Below are 19,212 nucleotides of genomic sequence, written 5' to 3'. Positions count from 1 at the left end.
TAAAAATGTTGCCAATATTATAATATTAATGAGAATATTGTCTTATAAACGAAAATTGATCTAATCCCCCCCAATTTTTGCGGAAGTCCTCGTTTAAACAGTAAACACCCTCCACAAATATTTGAATTCCATTATTTTCTCATTAACAGTAGCTTAATGTATTTCTAACTAGATCCCCGCCCCAGGTTTGCTTGCCAATATCTTAAATAACCTAACTGGTAATGTGTGGTACAGCTTTAAAAATAAACGTTTTTCTTCTTCTTCTTCTTCTTAATATATAAAAGGAAAAGGTGACTGACTGACTGACTGATCTATCAACGCACAGCTCAAACTACTGGATAGATCGGGTTGAAATTTGGTATGCAGATAGCTATTATGACGTAGGCATCCGATAAGAAAGGATTTTTGAAAATTCAACCCCTAAGGGGGTGAAATATGGATTTGAAATTTGTGCACGCGGACGAAGTTGCGAGCATAAGCTAGTTTAACAATATATTTTTTACTCCATTACAAGTTAGCTCTAGACTGCAATCTCACCTGATGGTAAGTGATGATGCAGTGTAAGATGGAAGCGGGCGGACCTGGTTTCTCTACACGGCATCGTAACGGAACGCTAAATCGCTTGGCGGCACGGCTTTGCCGGTAGGTTGGTAACTAGCTACGGCCGAAGCCTCCCACCAGACGAGACCAGAGATAATTTAGAAATTACTCGTTGATGCCCGCGACTTCGTACGCGTGGATTTAGGTTTTCAAAAATCCCGTGGGAACTCTTTGATTTTCCGGGATAAAAAGTAGCCTATGTCCCTCTCCAGGTCTTTATCTATACCCATGCAAAAAATCACGTCAATCAGTTGCACTGTTGCGACGTGATATAAGGACAAACCAACAAACCAATAAACCAACAAATATACAAACAAACACACTTTCTCATTTATAATAAGGGTACTGATGATTATTAACTAGCTCCCCGCCCGGGTTTGTTTGCTTGTGAATATTTAACATTTCGTAATTACTTTTATCGCTTAAGGTAAGCAACTGTACCGTGTGAATTGTAATTTACATTTTATTAAATTATTCAGGAGCAAGCAAATTGTTTGTTTTTCATTTGTGCCTACATTTCATCTTATGCCGGCTCCAAACGTTGGCTCCAACGCTGGTTCCAACACGCCCAACGTGTGGATCGAGAAATTAGCATTGGCCCTAACGTTGGCAAAGTAACATCCCGATCCACACGTTGCTTGGGCGAACAGTGCTGGGGCCACCGTTGGGGCCAACGTGCGGAGCCGGCGTTATACTTATCCTATTCGGGATAGCTGTCCTAAGCTGTGATGGCCTAGTGGTTAGGACGTCCGCCTTCTAATTGGAGGTCGGGGGTTCGATCCCGGGCACGCACCTCTAACTCTTCGGAGTTATGTGCGTTTTAAAGCAATTAAATATCACTTGCTTTAACGGTGAAGGAAAACATCGTGAGGAAACCTGCGTGCCTGAGAGTTCTCCATAATGTTCTTAAAGGTGTGTGAAGTCTACCAATCCGCACATGGCCAGAGTGGCAGACTATCGCCAAAACCCTTGTCTCTGAGAGGAGACCCATGCTCTGTAGTGAGCCGGCGATGAGTTGATCATGATGATATAGAAGAGAAGGTATGTTTGACATTCAAAGCTTGTAACTTTAGAGCCTCGATAGCTCAACGGTTAAAGGAGCGGACTGAAAACCGAAAGGTCGCCGGTTCAAATCCAACCCGTTGCACTATTGTCGTACCTACTCCTAGCACAAGCTTTACGCTTAACTGGAGGGCAAAAGGGGGAATATTAGTCAGCAATATTCTTTGAAAAAACCGGCCAAGTGCGAGTCAGGCTCGCGCAATGAGGGTTCCGTACTACAGTCGTTTTTTTTTGACATTTTTCACGATAATTAAAAAAATATGATGCATAAAAATAAATAAAAATCTGTTTTAGAATGCACAGGTAAAGACCTTTCATATGATACCCCACTTGATATAGTTATCTTACTTAGAAAATTGAAAATACTAATTATTAGTTTATGACCACAATTTAATTTTTTTGTGTGATGTGACCACAAATTCACGGTTTTCAGATTTTTCCCCGAATGTCAGCTATAAGATCTACCAACCTGCCAAATTTCATGATTCTAGGTCAACGGGAAGTACCCTGTAGGTTTCTTGACAGACAGACAACAAAATGGTCCTATAAGGGTTCCGTTTTTCCTTTTGAGGTACGGAACCCTAAAAATGAACACCAGCAAGAAACTCGATATTATGGTTGGCTGCAAAGGGCGCCAAGTTCCACGTAAGAGGCTCTCAATATCTCTCAATATTGAAGGCGCTATAACGTGAATAATAAAAGGAAAAGCTATGCGCAAAGCAAAATAAATAAAATAGGAGCAAAAAGAAAAATTGAGATATTCATACTACACTCTACAGCACTTCAAAGGCTGTGTTTTTTAGAAAACGTCGATGCTTTTTTATCGGTTATAGAGCACTAGCTTACGCTCGCGACTTCGTCCGCGTGGACTACACAAATTTCAAACCCCTATTTCACCCTTTTAGGGGTAGAATTTTTAAAAATCCTTTCTTAGCGGATAACCTACGTCATAATAGCTACCTGCATGCCAAATTTCAGCCCGATCCGTCCAGTAGTTTGAGTTGTGCGTTTATAGATCAGTCAGTCAGCTTTACCTTTTATATTAGTAGACTATTAACCAAGGGGATAAAGCAGTGTCTTCTAAAGCAATGACGATTTAAATCGCGAGCGTAACGAAGGACTCGAGGTTTACTCCCGAGCGTAGCGAGGGTGTTAAAAACTTAAATCACGAGCGAAGCGAGGGATTTAAGACGAGTCCTGAGTGTAGCGAGGGATTTAAGTTCACCCAAGACTAAGACAGCTTTATCACCGAGGTAAATACTCTTCTTTTCGTACCATTTGCGAAAAAATTAACACAATAATAATATGAGATAAGCATTTATTAAACGTAAGTTTTTAACCCCTTGTTCTTTACGAGCACAACAAAAAATCGGCCAAAATTTAGAGGTGCGTCCCCGGAATCGAACCTCAGGCCCCCTCCCAAAACAGGAGGCCAAAATTTTAACACTAAGCTATCAACGCATATTAAAAATTGTAATAATGTTTTTAAAACACTTGCTTATTTTTTGAAACCGATAGATACCTACATACATTTCCCAAAAAAGCACTTTTTTAACATAAGTTTCAATGTATTCTAGCTGTGTGTTCTAACAACAATTAAGTATATTTCTTGTAAAGGATAATTAAGTTATATTTCTTAGAACACTTAATTTTAGGAAAAAAAACCACATTTTTCACTGAATTTTAACGTACTTCGATTCAACGATTGTAAAATCATTTAATAGTTAGGCATTCTTTTTCCGTTTCCAGAACTATACATTTCAGCAAAAGGTCACCTTTTTAAAGTATTGCTAGAATTCAATACCTCCAATAATACAACTTTACCTCCTTGTATTCTAAGACCACTGCATTTCAGCATAAGTAAATTTTCTCTAACTTTACTTCAACGAATTGTAGAGTTGAATATTTAATATTCAATTTGTTTTAAGTAACACGTATTTTCATTTTAAAAACTACATTTCAAAGAATAATAATTGTTTTAAAAAACTTATATTTCCAAATATTTTGTGTTATTATAAATTTCTGCAAAAAAAGGATATTTTTTCTCGTTTTAGGGAGTTTGTTTTTAATATTTACAATTTACCGCTAATGTAATTATTGTACCTCCTTATATTCTGAGAACTCTACATGCATAACTTAATTTCAAAACGCAAGATTTCAGCAACAAAAGAACAATATCAACATGTTTTTAACGTTTTAGAAAATTTAGTATTTATTATTCAATTTATTCAAAAAAAGTCGATTCTTCGCTAAAATGTAGAGTCATTTCAGAGAAGTAAAGATCATAACTTATACACTCAGTAAGTTAGTAAACCTAGGTACTCCATCCGAGAACAATAACAAAATACCGCTCCCATAGAATCCGGGCACAATAAGGCTTTCAATTTGAGATGATGTTCTACAAGAAATATCTGTAATGCCTCAGATTCCAAGCAGAACAATCCACAATCCGATATTCGACCCTATAGCACGTCAAAGCACGCCTGAAAACCTGAAAATCATGTCCTACAATGGAGTACTTACATGAGCGCACTTTAGCGGTTGAACAACACAAACAACACATTGACACTAAAAAATAACACAAACCGGGACACTAAACAGCACATTTTTTTGTGTTTTAATTTATTCCCTTTGACGAAAAATCGGGAGCGCGATGGAGCGCCGTGCGCTCTTTACGGAGGCGCGAAATATACTGACCATTTGGGAAAATAGGGATACCATCCTGAAAGGGAGATTTATCCCGGAATACGCTGAAATGATACGAATTTCAGAGAATACACCGAATTTGTTAACCTTCCCAGCATAGCGGTGAGTGTCACCTTATAAATGGAAACTCCTGGGTTTAATTCCTGGCAGGGGCAATTTGGGATTCATGATTTTTGTACGGTCTGGTTGGAGGCATCAGCCATGGCTAATTACAACCCAAACGACAAACCCAATAACCCTAAAATAATTCAAATTTCAAAGAATACGTTGAATATTTTAGCCTCCCCGACACAGTGGTGAATGTTTTGTTATAAATGGGAACTCCTGGGTTTGATTCCTGGCAAGGACGATTTGAGTTTTCAATTTCTGATCTGTCCACCTAGTGGGAGGTCTTCCAATGCTGCGCTTTCCAATGCGAGGTCGCCATTCTAGCACGGTGGGGACCGTCTATAGTTTTTCGAACTATCAGGCATCTATACAGATGGCATGAAACGAGTCGCAGGGAGCCGCTGAATTCAGGCGGCGCAAGACCATGGCTTGCGGAAGTCCTTGTAAGAGATATATAATGTCTAACAGTGGACGTCTATCGGTTGATAATGATGATGATTGCATTTCGTTAACCGACTTCAGAAAAGGTTGTCTATTCGGCGCATTTTTCTTTTGGTTTTTGTTTTTATTGAAATGGATACATTTGCCTGAATTTTTGTAGAAATAGGTCAGAACTGAGAATGCTTTCAATCTTCTCTAGCTAATAGCAGCTCGGCTTATAATGCATGCATGCATGCTATTAAATGCTCGCACGAATGTTATTAGAGGCTGAAAATAGAACGCATTTGCAAATGTTGCATGAAAATATTATTTTTTGTAGTGATATTTTTTTTCAGATACAAGTTGGCTTTTCCTTTTAGATAATACCAGCTGAGGCCCGGGGCGACTTCGTTCGCGTGGAATTAGGTTTTAAAAATCCCGTGGGAACTCTTTGATTTTCCGGGATAAAAAGTAGCCTATGTCACTCTCCAGGTCTTTATCTATACCCATGCAAAAAATCACGTCAATCCGTGGCACCGTTGCGACGTGATTGAAGGACAAACCAATAAACCAACAAACAAACACACTTTCGCATTTATAAAAAGGGTAGGTACTGATTCCGATTATAAATCGACTCTACTCAGATATTTTGTATTTGAAACCTATACCATTTCGCTTCCACTGGGCTATATAGGGTACTTCTACTACTATATATTATATATAGGGTCCAATAAGGGTATTGATACTTAAAGATTTTAAAAAATACATAAGTAAGTCTTCAAAAGAAACCTCTTTCTCCAATCTCGAGAGCAGATGATATTGCATGTGGCATCCCCGCGCGAGGGAAAATGGCGGGAGCTGGCGCCTGCGTGGACCACCCCCGGCGACAAAACTTAGCGCCTCCAAACTACAACACTTGCATTCCGAACTAACAAGCTATTAACGGCCCACGGCTGGGCAAAGGTCCACTGTTTAAAAAACTTTCAAAACTTGGCCCACAGTTCGGTAAGTTTACTTATGACTTGGCCCTCTAAAAATCTCTTTTTAAATTAATTCCAAAAGTTTTCTTCTTCTTCTTAATTTGCTTTATGGCTTTCAGTAGGGTTCCAAAAGTTTTAATTTAGATTTAAGTTTTTTTAATAGAATTATCTTTGTCAATTTACTAATGAAAAATTTCTTTTTCTTTTTATTCTCTTTTAAAGAGCTGAGTCACTAATGTGACTATGTGGCTCTCGTAAGTTTACAAAAAAATTCTGATAAAAAAAAAAATATTAAAAAAAAACCTAAACTATTAAATTCTAATATGTGATGTCGTGAAATGGTTTATTATATTTTATTATTACCATCATTGACTTATATATTGTCATTTATATCGATGATTACCTACCACCCTACTGGCAAAGCCGTGCCGCCAAGCGATTTAGCGTTCCGGTACGATGCCGTGTTGAAACCACAGGGGCATGGCTTTAATAATAACCATACGCCTTCCAGGTTAGCCCGCTTCAGACTGCATCGTCACTTACCACCAGGTGAGATTGCAGTCAAAGACTAACTTGTATCTGAGTAAATAAATAAAACTAATAAGAAGTTTTGTAAGTTATAGTTAAAGACCTGGAGAGTGATATGAGCTACTTTTTATCCCGGATAATCGAAGAGTTCCCTGCACGGAATTTTAAAAAACCTGATTTCACGTGGACGAAGTCGCGGGCATCAGCTAGTATTTCATATTTGAGGACGTCCGCGTGGAATTAGGTTTTTTAAAAATCCTGTGGGAACTCTTTGATTTTCCGGGATAAAAAGTAGCCTGTCACTCTCCAGGTCTTTATCTATACTCATGCAAAAAATCACGTCAATCCGTTGCACCGGTGCGACGTGATTGAAGGACAAACCAACAAACAAACACACTTTCGCATTTATAATAAGAGTACTGGGTTTTTTAAAAATCCCGTGGGACCTCTTTGATTTTCCGGGATAAAAAGTAGCCTATGTCACTCTCCAGGTCTTTATCTATACCCATGAAACCCAATCTGTCACCGGTGCGACGTGATTGAAGGACAAACCAACAAACCAACAAACAAACACACTTTCGCATTTATAATAAGGGTACTGATTCCGATTATAAAATCGTCTCTACCCAAATATTCCGTATTTGAAACCTATACCATTTCGCGTCCACATTTCAGCATTCCCTTTTGTGTTTGAAGTCTAAAGTGAAAAAGAAATCCATAGAGCCGCCTTTGAACCCGACAATCGAATGTTGGCACAATTTTATCTTTTTTTATCTTTTCTCTTTCTTTTCTTTTACGTTTTATCTTTAGCTTTCGCCGACGTTAATGTAGGAATGAATGAAATGTGTACATCTTTTACTCTTTGAATACTGAGGCTATGTATTTTTAAACGAACGCTGGAAGGATGAAAACCTACTGAACCTACTTATTTTGTTTTAGGGGTCCGTAGTAAAATAAAGCGACATGTGGCCTAGTTGTAACGACCCGTCATATCATACGTAATGGGTTACGGTTCTGTAGAAATTCTGTCATTGTCCTTTAAATGTTCAAAATGGCAGCTGCGTGAAAGTTTTCTTAATAGGGTCTCGGACTGTAGTATTAAAGTAGTAAAAAAGTGTAGACAAAACGTCACATAGGTATGAGTGACAGAGACAACGCTCTACAATGCCTTACGTTTACCACTTCGATAAAATATGGCGGCTTCAAAACAGCTGTTTGTTTGGCGGTAATTACTAATTACGGACCTATACGGATCCCAAATTGTATAATTCATCATCATCATCATCAACCAATAGACGTCCACTGCTGGACATAGGTCTCTTGTACGGACTTCCACACGCCACGGTCTTGCGCCGCCTGGATCCAGCGGTTCCCAGCGACTTTTCTGATGTCGTCCGTCCACCTAGTGGGGGGTCTTCCAACGCTGCGTCTTCCGGTGCGAGGTCGCCATTCCAGCACATTAGGACCCCAACGTCTATCAGTTGTACGAACTATGTGCCCTGCCTATTGCCACTTCAGCTTCGCAACCCGTTGAGCTATGTCGGTTACTCTAGTTCTCCTACGGATCTCCTCATGTCTGATTTGATCACGTAGAGAAACTCCGCACATAGCTCTCTCCATCGCCCGCTGAGTGACTCTGAGCTTTCTTATGAGGCCCATAGTTAGCGACCATGTCTCGGGTCCATATCATCATTGTATAATTATTTCGCTTTATTCTTGAAAAAGATCTGAGTTTACTCTAATTTATTCTAATCGCATCTAAAATAGTTTTCTTCAATAAACAAATAAGTGCATTGAGATGCACTAGTTTGACAAGCCGACATGTCTTGCCCACGCCAGAACTTTATAATACACAATCGTGAACTGTAAATAAAGATATTGGCGACGTTCCAGCGCACCACTTGTAGACAGTGTTGAACGAACAAATGACGAAGGAGCTTACTATGTTGTTAGCTCAACGGGTAAAGGAGTGGACTGAAAACCAAAAGGTCGACGGTTCAAACCCCGCCCGTTGCACTATTGTCGTACCTACTCCTAACACAAGTCTGACGCTTAGTTGGAGAGGAAAGCAGAATATTAGTCACTAACCGATGCCCGCGACTTCGTCCGCGTGGAATTAGGTTTTTTAAAACTCCCGCGGGAACTCTTTAATTTTCCGGAATAAAAAGTAGCCTATGTCACTCTCCAGGGCTTCATCTATCATTAGACTATCATTAGACAAACAGACAGACAAACGATCTATACCCGTGCAAAAAATCACATCGATCCTTAGCTTCGTTGTGACGTGATTGAAGGACAAACCAACAAACTAACAAACAAACACACTTTCGCATTTATAGTATGGGTACTGATTTAACATGGCTATTATTGTTTAAAAAAATGTACTTATGTAAAGTTGAAAATACCTACTAATATATTTTGTTCATGAACACATTTTAATTTTGTTTTGCGTGATGTACCTACCTAACCAACAATTCACGGTTTTCAGATTTTACTTGTGCTATAAGAACTAATTACTTGAAAAATTTCATGATTCTAGGTCAACAGGAAGCACCCTATAGATTTTCTTGACAGACAGACGGGGCCAACGGACAGACGATCGATGGAAAGCGATCTCCCGGATCCGTTGTAAAAATGGGGGTGCCACAAGGTTCCATCTTAGGACCTTTTCTGTTCCTTATTTACATCAGTGACCTTCCTTACCTCGCTAAGGACAATTACGGGATAGTCTTGTTTGCTGATGATACATCACTTTTATTTAAAATCAATCGATACTTAACAACTTTTGATGAAGTAAACAATTCTCTCACCAAGTTAGTACAGTGGTTCGAAGCTAATAACCTGCTTCTCAACGGGAAAAAGACAAAGTGTATTAAATTCACTTTACCAAATGTTAAGCAGGTGAAAACCACTGTGCAACTTAATAATGAGGAATTAGATTTAGTGGATACCGCTATTTTTCTTGGAATACCGTTAGATGCAAAACTTCAATGGGGCTCTCATATAAATAACTTATCGAACAGACTTAGTTCTGCCGCATATGCGGTAAAAAAGATTCGCCAGTTGACAGACATAGAAACTGCGAGACTAGTATATTTTAGTTACTTTCACAGCATTATGTCATATGGTATATTATTATGGGGTAATGCTGCTGATATTAATTCTATTTTTGTGCTGCAGAAAAGGGCTGTTCGAGCCATATACAGTATGGGGCCACGAGAGTCGCTGAGAACTAAATTTAGGGAAGTTAAAATTATGACAGTGCATAATCAATATATTTTTGAAAATTTACTGTACGTACATAAAAACATAAATAAATTAAAAAAAAAAGTGACTGTCATAATATAAATACTAGAAATAAAAATAAACTTGTAATTCCCGCCTCTAGGCTCAGTAAAGTTAGCAATTCATTTGCTCGTAATTCCATACGTTTCTATAATAAGCTTCCAGAAGACATATTGGAGATGTCTCTCAACAAGTTCAAAGTTTTCATAAAACGTAAACTAATTGAAAAATCCTATTACAATGTAAAGGATTATTTAAATGATAAGCAAGCTTGGGAATGAGTTGCTTAACGACTTTGTGATAGTTCTAATAAGTTTCAATAATTTTGTAAAGTGGTGATAATAAAAAGAATACCCGGCTGAGTTTGTTGTGGGCTCTTCTCAGACCTGGGCGCGTTTGGAACCCTCGTAGCTTTAGTTTTAAGTTTGCGTTATAATTATCACCACTATATTATCTTACAAATCTAACACTGTACCAGACAATCAATAAGAGTAATTTATTACCTATTTTGAATAAATCATTTGACTTTGACTTTGACTTTGACAGACCACAAATTAATCCTATAAGGGTTCCTTTTTTCCTTTTGAGGTACGGAATTCTAAAAATGTATGAATAGTTGATTTGAATGTCTATGAACTATGAATAGCCCAAATTGTATGCGAGGAGACACAGAATAGGTACATTTACTATTGCAAAACTATATTTTTGGTCCCGCTGTGATAGCCTAGTGGTTAGGACGTCCGCATCCTAATCGGAGGTCGGGAGTTCGATCCCGGGCACGCACCTCTAACTTTTCGGAGCTATTTTTTTATCATTCCGATACAAGTTAGCCCTTAACTCCAATCTCACCTGGTGGTAGGTGACGATGCAGTGTAAGATGGAAGCGGGCTAACCTGGAAAAAGTATGGCAGTTTATATTAGTCCAATACACCTTTGGTTTCTACACGGCATCGTACCGGAACGCTTAATCGCTTGGCGGCACGGCTGTGCTGGTAGGGTGGTAACTAGCCAGGGCCGAAGCCTCCCATCAGACCAGACCAGAGAAATTATAAAATTCGAAACCCCTGCCAGGAATCGAACCCGGGACCTCCCACTAATAAAACCACAGCGCTTACCACTGCGCCAGGGAGGTCGTCGAAAATAAGCTATTGTGCTTTTTAAGTAATTAAATATCACTCGCTTTAACGGTGTAGAAAAACATCGTGAGGAAACCTGCATGCTAAAAGTTTTCCATAATGTTCTCAAAGGTGTGTGAAGTCTACAAAACCGCACTTGGCCAGCGTGGTAGACTGTGACAAAACCCTGCTCACTCTGAGAGGAGACCAGTCCCCAGATTTTGTAAGAAAAACGTATTCATCGTTATCGTAATCGTCAACAAATTCTGCCCTTTGATTGGTTGATTCGTTTACATTTTTTCACAGCCAATCAAAGGGCACAATTTGTTGACGATTACCTTATTTTGTTGATGATGAATACTTTTGTGACATTTTGACGTTAAATATCACTCGTGCCAAAGTTTTACAAACTTTTTACAAACAAGACGTAACAATAATGTAGAAATACAAAATATTACAATGTAACATTTTTACTTAGATACAATGTAAATAAACTAGAAGTGTCTAAAGTTTCAACGAATGTCATAAACTGCTTACGGCAGCCAAATAAAACGGCAAAGTTGCTGTACGAACTAATTGACTACATACACTACACTACATTGTAACCTTACTAAAGTGTTGCACGTTTGAGCTGTGCGATGTCAGTCAGTCAGCTTTTTCTTATATCACAATACCCTTATTATAAATGCAAAACGAATTTTCAAAATCGGTCCAGGCGTCTTCGAGTAATCGGGGAACATACATAAAAAATAAAAAAAATAAAAATAAAAAAAAAAGATTCCGACAAATTGAGAACCTCCTCCTTTTTTTGAAGTCGGTTAAAAATGTGTTTGTTTGTTGGTTTATTGGTGTGTCCTTCAATCACATCACAACGGAGCAACGGATCGACGCGATTTTTAGGGTTCCGTACCTCAAAAGGAAAAACGGAACCCTTATAGGATCACTTTGTTGTCTGTCTGTCTGTCAAGAAACCTGCAGGGTACTTCCCGTTGACCTAGAATCATGAAATTGGGCATGTAGGTAGGTCTTGTAGCTGACATTAGGGAAAAAATCTGAAAACCGTGAATTTGTGGTTATAGCACACACAAAAAAACTAATAATTAGGATTTTCAATTTTCGATGTAAGATAACTATATCAAGTAGGGTATCATATGAAAGGTATTCACCTGTGCATTCTAAAACAGATTTTTATTTATTTTTGTGCATCATAGTTTTTGAATTATCGTGCAAAATGTCGAAAAAATACGACTGTAGTACGGAAACCTCGTTGCGCGAGCCTGACTCGCACTTGGCCGGTTTTTTGCATGAGCATAATAATTAAAGACCTGGAGAATGACATAGGCTACTTTTTATCCCACCAGTGGCTCTACCGCGGTTGTTTGACAGCTACAATGTCACGATCGCAATCATCTCTGATTGGTTAATGCTCGCTCACTATTGGCCACAATGCATTGTTGCAACAAGAATCGCAAAAATTCAGCCAATCAGAACAATTGAGATAGTAATAATGATTGATGCAGGTTTTAGACAATCGCCCTACAGGTCCTACTAGGTAAGTTTAAGTTTAAGTTTAAGTTCTAGTTAGAACAATGGAAATTTACCTTTTTGATTGGACGCGCGGAACGGATATATACTTTGCTAGTCATACTGCAACTTGGTAATTGGATATGTACTAAGTTTGCAACTTAGCTACCTCATCCGAAATTCCAGTTAACGATTTAGTTAATTTACGTCATGTTTACTCCAAGATCTGGTTCGGGCTAATTCGATATAACAACGTTAGTTTTAGTTTAAAACCTGAAAGCAGTTTGAACTGTACCCGTAGTACAAGATTTTACGTCTCACCAAACCAAACCAAATTCGAGAGTCGAAATACTACCGCGTTACAGTAAACTGGATCTTAAGTGCCTTGTTTTAAAGCTCAAGTTTGTCTACACTTCTACAGCCAGCGCTCCAAGTGGAAACATTGCGAAATTAAAATCAGTGGCGTTGAATATTTGACTTCAATTCAAGGCTGTTTAGGTCCATTTTACTTTGATGTTATTGTGCTTCGACTCTCGAATTCTAGCAACGTTTGGTGCGACGTAAAATCTTATACTACGGGTACAGAATCGATTGCAATCATTTTTACACCGTATTATACAGGATATAACCAGAACGCTAGCAAAAACTTATCGTTATTATTATACTATCTAAACACAATCCAATACCAATAACCATTTGCCGCATTTTGTAGTTTTAGTGAATTAGCCTTTTTCAAACCCGCAATGTATAGCGTGCAAAACTCGGGTCAATGCCCCGCCTACACCGCGGTATTGACTCCGAGTGGCCCACTTACACAACGTTCGTTGACCTCTAGCGTAAGTCAAATGTTTTATTTGCAATATATCGTGATTTTTTACAAAACCACGGCTTTACAATTCTATAACATAAGGTAGAATTACAGGGATACGATTATGTTATTGAAACTAAAGCGAACTAGGCGCTGGATCAAGCGCGGCAAGCGCTACAAAGCTCAGATTTAGAGCGCATTTGTATCCACAATCGCTAGCAAAGGAGCTTACCCCAAATTTGAAGCTGTGCTGGTTTCTTGAACCGACTTTACAAAAAGGAAGTTTTTTTTTTTGATTCAGATACAAGTTAGCCCTTGACTGCAATCTCACCTGGTGGTAAGTGATGATGCAGTCTAAGATGATAGCGGGCTAACCTGGAAGGGGTATGGCAGTTTTTATTAAACCCATACCCCTTTGGTTTCTACACGGCATCGTACCGGAACGCTAAATCGCTTGGCGGCACGGCTTTCCCGGTAAGTTATCCATATTTGCCGCATAATACTTACCCACACTTTTCAACCTGGTTTTCAGCTATTTACGGGATGGCTCTGCCAAGTTATCAGCTTGATGCATTAGATTCGGTGGACCGTCGAGCCAGAAGACTCATTGGTGACGAAGTGCTGGTCAATTCTAAACATCAGCGCAAAATTGCCTGTCTATCGGTATTCTACAGAATATATTACGGAGTGTGCCGAAGAACTTTTCAACCTGGTTCCTCATTTACCGTTCTACTATCGTACCGCAAGGCATCACCAAGGTCTGCAGTCTGCACCCGTATGTAGTCGAAATTACACAGATACGTATGAAGCGATTTGCCTCCTCATTTCTAATTCGAACGAAGTCGGGGGTTCGATTCCGGCCACATACCTATACCTCTAACTTCTTGAAGTTATGTGCGTTTTACGAAATTAAATATCACTTGCTTTAACGGTGAAGAAAAACATCGCGTGGAAACCTTCTCATTTTCCGTTGAAACAGACAAATCTGTATGGTGTAGCATGCAGCTTGCGATATGCATTGCATGGGTATAGGAGAGTGACATAGTACTTCAATCCCGGGAACTCAATAAGTTCCCACGGGATTTTTAAAACCATATTGACTTATATATTTACCTGCCGCACTGTTTTTGCGACGCACTCTTTCCTCAATCGCATTTGTCATCAATTTAATACGCTTCATCAGAAAGATCGACAGCTAAATATTTTTAATTCTACGACAACCTGCTTTCGTCGTAACGTCATTATCTCCCTACGAAAGGGAGCTAATTAATCAGTTTGTAATGAGACTTAACCGATTTAACGTGCTAATTCCTTATTACATTTTGCTTTACTTTACTGCCTTTTAAAGTCATAACATCATTGTACCTAAATCTTTTGTACTAGCCAGTTGTTAACGTTTATGCTATGTGTCCTTTAGTTATAAATCCTTTTGTATGTAAATACTTGTGTATGTGTAAATGTTGTTGGTTAGTCAAATAAAATAAAATAAAATAAAAAATATATTACTTCGTAAGGACAGAGCCATTGAACAAGCAAAATGGCACCCACTCATTGGTCCTAAAATGTTTATTTAGCAACAATGCAACCTCAGTGACGTTTGGATTTCAAACGGGTCGTTCATTAGTATCTAAGAGGTGGCGCTGATCTATTTAATTCCAAAAGCGTGAAAATTTTTGTTTCCAATCGTGTAACTCCACGCGTACGAAGTCAGCTAGTTATTAATAAACACGCCATGTTTGCATTAAGAACAAAATTATTTTAATTACTAGTTCATTAATAAATCAGACACCCTGGAATCAGGCCAGAAACGTCGTAAAGTGTGTGGTAATTCCGTTTGTCACGCGATTACTTGAATGCGACGTATTTACTTACCTACTTGTATTTTTACAAAAATAAACTAATTAAAATAGAATTTTAAAATAAATTGTTCTCTAACACGCGCAAATATAACAAAATAGATTTTTTGTTATACTTACACTATTGTTGCCAGTAGGTACCTACTTGACAGTATTGTTGTCCTGCGAATAAGCCCATTTATATCTCAGTAAGACCAAAACTTTATGACGAAGAGACACTCAGCGGACGATGGAGAGAGCTATGCTTGGAGTTTCTCTACGTGATCAATGAGGAAATGAGGAGATCCGTAGGAGAACTAGAGTAACCGACATAGCTCAACGGGTTGCGAAGCTGAAGTGACAATGGGCAGGGCACATAGTTCGTACAACCGATAGACGTTGGGGTCCCAAGGTGCTGGAATGGCGACCTGCACCGGAAGACGCAGCGTTGGAAGACCCCCCACTAGGTGGACGGACGACATCAGACGAGTCGCAGGGAGCCGCTGGATCCAGGCCGCGGCGCGGCGCAAGACCGTGGCGTGTGGAAGTCCCTACAAGAGACCTATGTCCAGCAGTGGACGTCTATTTGTATTTGTATTTATTTATTTATTAAAGAAGAATATTCGCAGGTTACAACAAATTTGGTGCATTCATAAACTTTAAATAAGTTTTTCCGTACACCAGTGCCGTCGACAGTCGATAGGTACCTACACGTAACATTAATTTATTGTTATACTTAATACTTAACAGCTAACTAACAATTACTTAATATAAACTAACAACATTAAGCTAAATGTGGGTTATTTTAAACTTACTATACATTAAAAAATTATTTTAAACTTAATATACATAATAGGTAAAAAACACAATCATTTATATAATGTAGGTAGGTAAGGTATTGGTTGATGATGATGATGATGAAGACCAAAACTTTGACAGATATAATTTTTTTCGTACACGTATAAAAACAAAAAAAACAAAATGACTGCCACACAGATAGTAAGTGGATTGGGCCCAAGTTTAGAGTGTACATGTACTTAAAAATAGTTGTTATATAAGTGTTTAAAATATCGCTAGTTCATGTCCGGACACACTGTATATTCTGTGCCCTGAAGAGTGTAAAATAGGGATGTAAAATTTGTGTAGTCCACCGGACGAAGTCGCGGTATAAGCTAAGTAGTAGGACCTTCATGTGAAAAAAATAGTAATATTATGAAGATTTCAAAGTAAAGACTGATAAAGTGTTAAAACTTAAAAATGTTTCAAAAACAAATCCTCCCGGTACTGGCAGCCATTAACGTGAATTCCCTCTGAGTGCCTCTCGACCGTTTCACCTAATACCTCTGTCGACATAGGTACCCTGAACTGTGTGCAGAGAGATGTAATACCACTAGAAGAGCAAACCTGTGCAAATAGCCCTTTCAAAATCACAAAGAAAGAAAAATCTAAATATATAAAACGAAAAGGTGACTGAGTGACTGACTGACTGACTGACTGATCTATCAAAGCACAGCTCAAACTACTGGACGGATCGGGCTGAAATTTGGCATGCAGATAGCTATTATGACGTAGGCATCCGCTAAGAAAGGATTTTTGAAAATTCAACCCGTAATGGGGTGAAATAGGAGTTTGAAATTTGTGTAGTCCACGCGGACGAAGTCGCGAGCATAAGCTAGTCTATCTGTGTGTATTTATAAAATTCTAAGTCCTGACTGACTGATCAACGCACAGCCTAAACCGCTGGTCCTAGAGACTTAAATTTTGGAGCGTGTGTTCTTTGTAACGAGTAGGTAGTAGGTATCCCCTAGGAAAGGATTTTTCATAATTCCACCCGTAAGGGGGGTAAATAGGGGATGGAAGATTATATGAAAGTCTATTATTTTTAAAGTTACATCGATAAAAATTTGTATTCAGGCTTTCGGTTAAGGCGGAGTTTGTTGTAGGCTCTTCTCAGACCTGGACACGTTTGGAACCCTCGTAGCTTTAGTTTTAAGTTCAGGTAATAATTATCACCACTATATCTTATAAACCCAATAACCAACCATCAAAAAGAGTAATTTATTACCTATACTAGCTGATGCCTGCGACTTTGTCCGCGTGGATTTACATTTATGAAAAACCTGCGGGAACTCTGTGATTTTCGGGATAAAAAGTTGCTTATGTGTTAATCCAGAGTATAATCTATCTCCATTCCAAATTTCATCGAAATCCGTTCAGCCGTTTTTGCGTGATTGACTAACAAACATCCAAACATCCACACTTTCACATTGATAATATTAGTAGGACTAGCTTATGCTCGCGACTTCGTTCGATAACGACTAACGATTCTTCGACGATATAAAGAGGCTGGCGGGAAGTGGCTGGATGAGGAAGGCTGAGGACCGGGTGTGGTGGCGCTCTTTAGGGAAGGCCTATGTTCAACACTGGACGTCCACAGGCTGATGATGATGATGATGATAATGAAATAAATATTAGTGTGAAAAAATATATATATAATTTATATACATAAATGTATTGTATGTATATGAAAAAGCTGTGATAGCCTATGCGGTAGGACGTCCGCCTTCTGATCGGAGGTTGGGGGTTCGATCCCGGGCACGCACCTCTAACTTTTCGGAGCTATGTGCGTTTTTAATAATTAAATATCACTTGCTTTAATGGTGAAGGAAAACATCGTGAGGAAACCTGCATGCCTGAGACTTCTCCATAATGTTCTCAAAGGTGTGTGAAGGCTACCAATCCGCACATGGCCAGCGTGGTAGACTATGGCCAAAGCCCTACCCACTATGAGAGGAGACCCGTGCTCTGTTGTGAGCCGGTGATGGGTTGATCATGATGATGATTGTATGTATCAACTTTAACGAGATCTGAGAGCATCATAACTAAGCACGAAGAAATCCAATTTTCGGAACTTTGCTACTCTAGTAACGTCAACTCTCTACCTCGTCTAACTGTCCGCACGAAGCAGTGGTATGAAACTGTTCTAAGAAGATTAAGCTATTTAGAACATCACTACGAGCTCAAAATGTACCTATTATCAAATAGAGTACCTATTTCTAAACACGACCTCTGCGGCTTAGTGGAATACGATTTCTTTTTAAACTATACAATGGTGATATTACCGCTAACTTTCTTTACTTTTTCTACAACCGCACCGCGCGCCACCGTAAGCAATTTCACCCTCATCACCTAAGGATATTAATTTGAGCCTCAATAGCTCAACCGGTATAGGAGTGGACTGAAAACCGAAAGGTCGACGACGGTTCAAATCCCGCCCGTTGCACTATTTTCGTACCTACTCCTAGCACAAGCCTGACGCTTAATTGGAGGGGAAAGGGGAATATTAGTCATTTAATATGGCTGATATTCTTCAAAAAAAAAATTCAGTGTTAAACTCCGCAACGCGTATAAATCCGAAAACTTAGAGATGCATGCCCGGGAACGAACCCCCGACCTTTCGAAAAGAGGGCCGACATCTTAGCCACTAGGCTACTAACGCTATTAGTATATACCTAATAGCTTATGCCTGCGAATTCGTCCTAGTGGACTACACCAATTTCAAATCCACCACCTGGGTGTCTGGTGCACTTCGACCGTCCGCTGCGCCAGATCCTTCTTTCCACGCACGTGCAAACTGCGGAACCAACTCCCATCGGCGGTGTTCCCACTAGATTATTCAAGGGGTTATTCAAGGGGCAGACTAACAAATTACTGAAAGGCCGGCAACGCATTTCCTCTGGTGCTGCAAACGTTCATGGGTGGCGATAATCACTTAACATCAGGTGACCCGCCTGCTTGTTTGCTCGCTCGCATTTGGCCAGCGTGGTGGACTATGGCCGAAACCCTTCTCATTCTGAGAGGAGACCCGTACTCTGTAGTGGGCCGGATAGGTTCAAATGACGATGGATGGTGATGATTTCTATTTTCAAATGAAATCAATTAAACTACCTTCGCAAATAGAATTTCTCTAATTTATTTGTTCTAAAAACGTGCGAACTTCTAAAACTATAAAATCCTAACAGTCATTAATCTAAACTAAAACGAGTGAAGTAAAAAAGGAACTAAAACAGAAGAAAGCAAACAAAAGTAAAAAGAACTTGCTTTGTCCATTTATTCCGGTTACTTTAAAACAAAATAAAGTTAAATTAAATAGAGAACATATTTACCGTCCACGGAATTCAGAATTGGTGTAGAAATAGTAAAAGTCAAAGTCAAATGATTTATTCAAAATGTATATAAAA

At 39.0% G+C, this 19,212-nt stretch overlaps 1 protein-coding gene across 1 annotated transcript in view; it reads right to left on the bottom strand.

The window, feature by feature from the left end:
- Octalpha2R (alpha2-adrenergic-like octopamine receptor) overlaps positions 1–4,333 on the bottom strand; it is a 403,149-nt gene extending 398,816 nt beyond the window's left edge. Inside the window, exon 1 of the mRNA XM_069506894.1 lies at positions 4,186–4,333. The gene's annotated coding sequence lies outside the window, so the exon portion shown is untranslated. The remainder of the gene's footprint in view (positions 1–4,185) is intronic.
- Between the last annotated feature and the right edge of the window lie 14,879 nt (positions 4,334–19,212).

The sequence above is a fragment of the Maniola hyperantus genome, chromosome 24 (assembly GCF_902806685.2).
Source record: "Maniola hyperantus chromosome 24, iAphHyp1.2, whole genome shotgun sequence".
NCBI lineage: Eukaryota > Metazoa > Arthropoda > Insecta > Lepidoptera > Nymphalidae > Maniola > Maniola hyperantus.
Note: the sequence above shows the minus strand (reverse complement) of the source record. Positions and strands in the feature narration are given on the sequence as shown.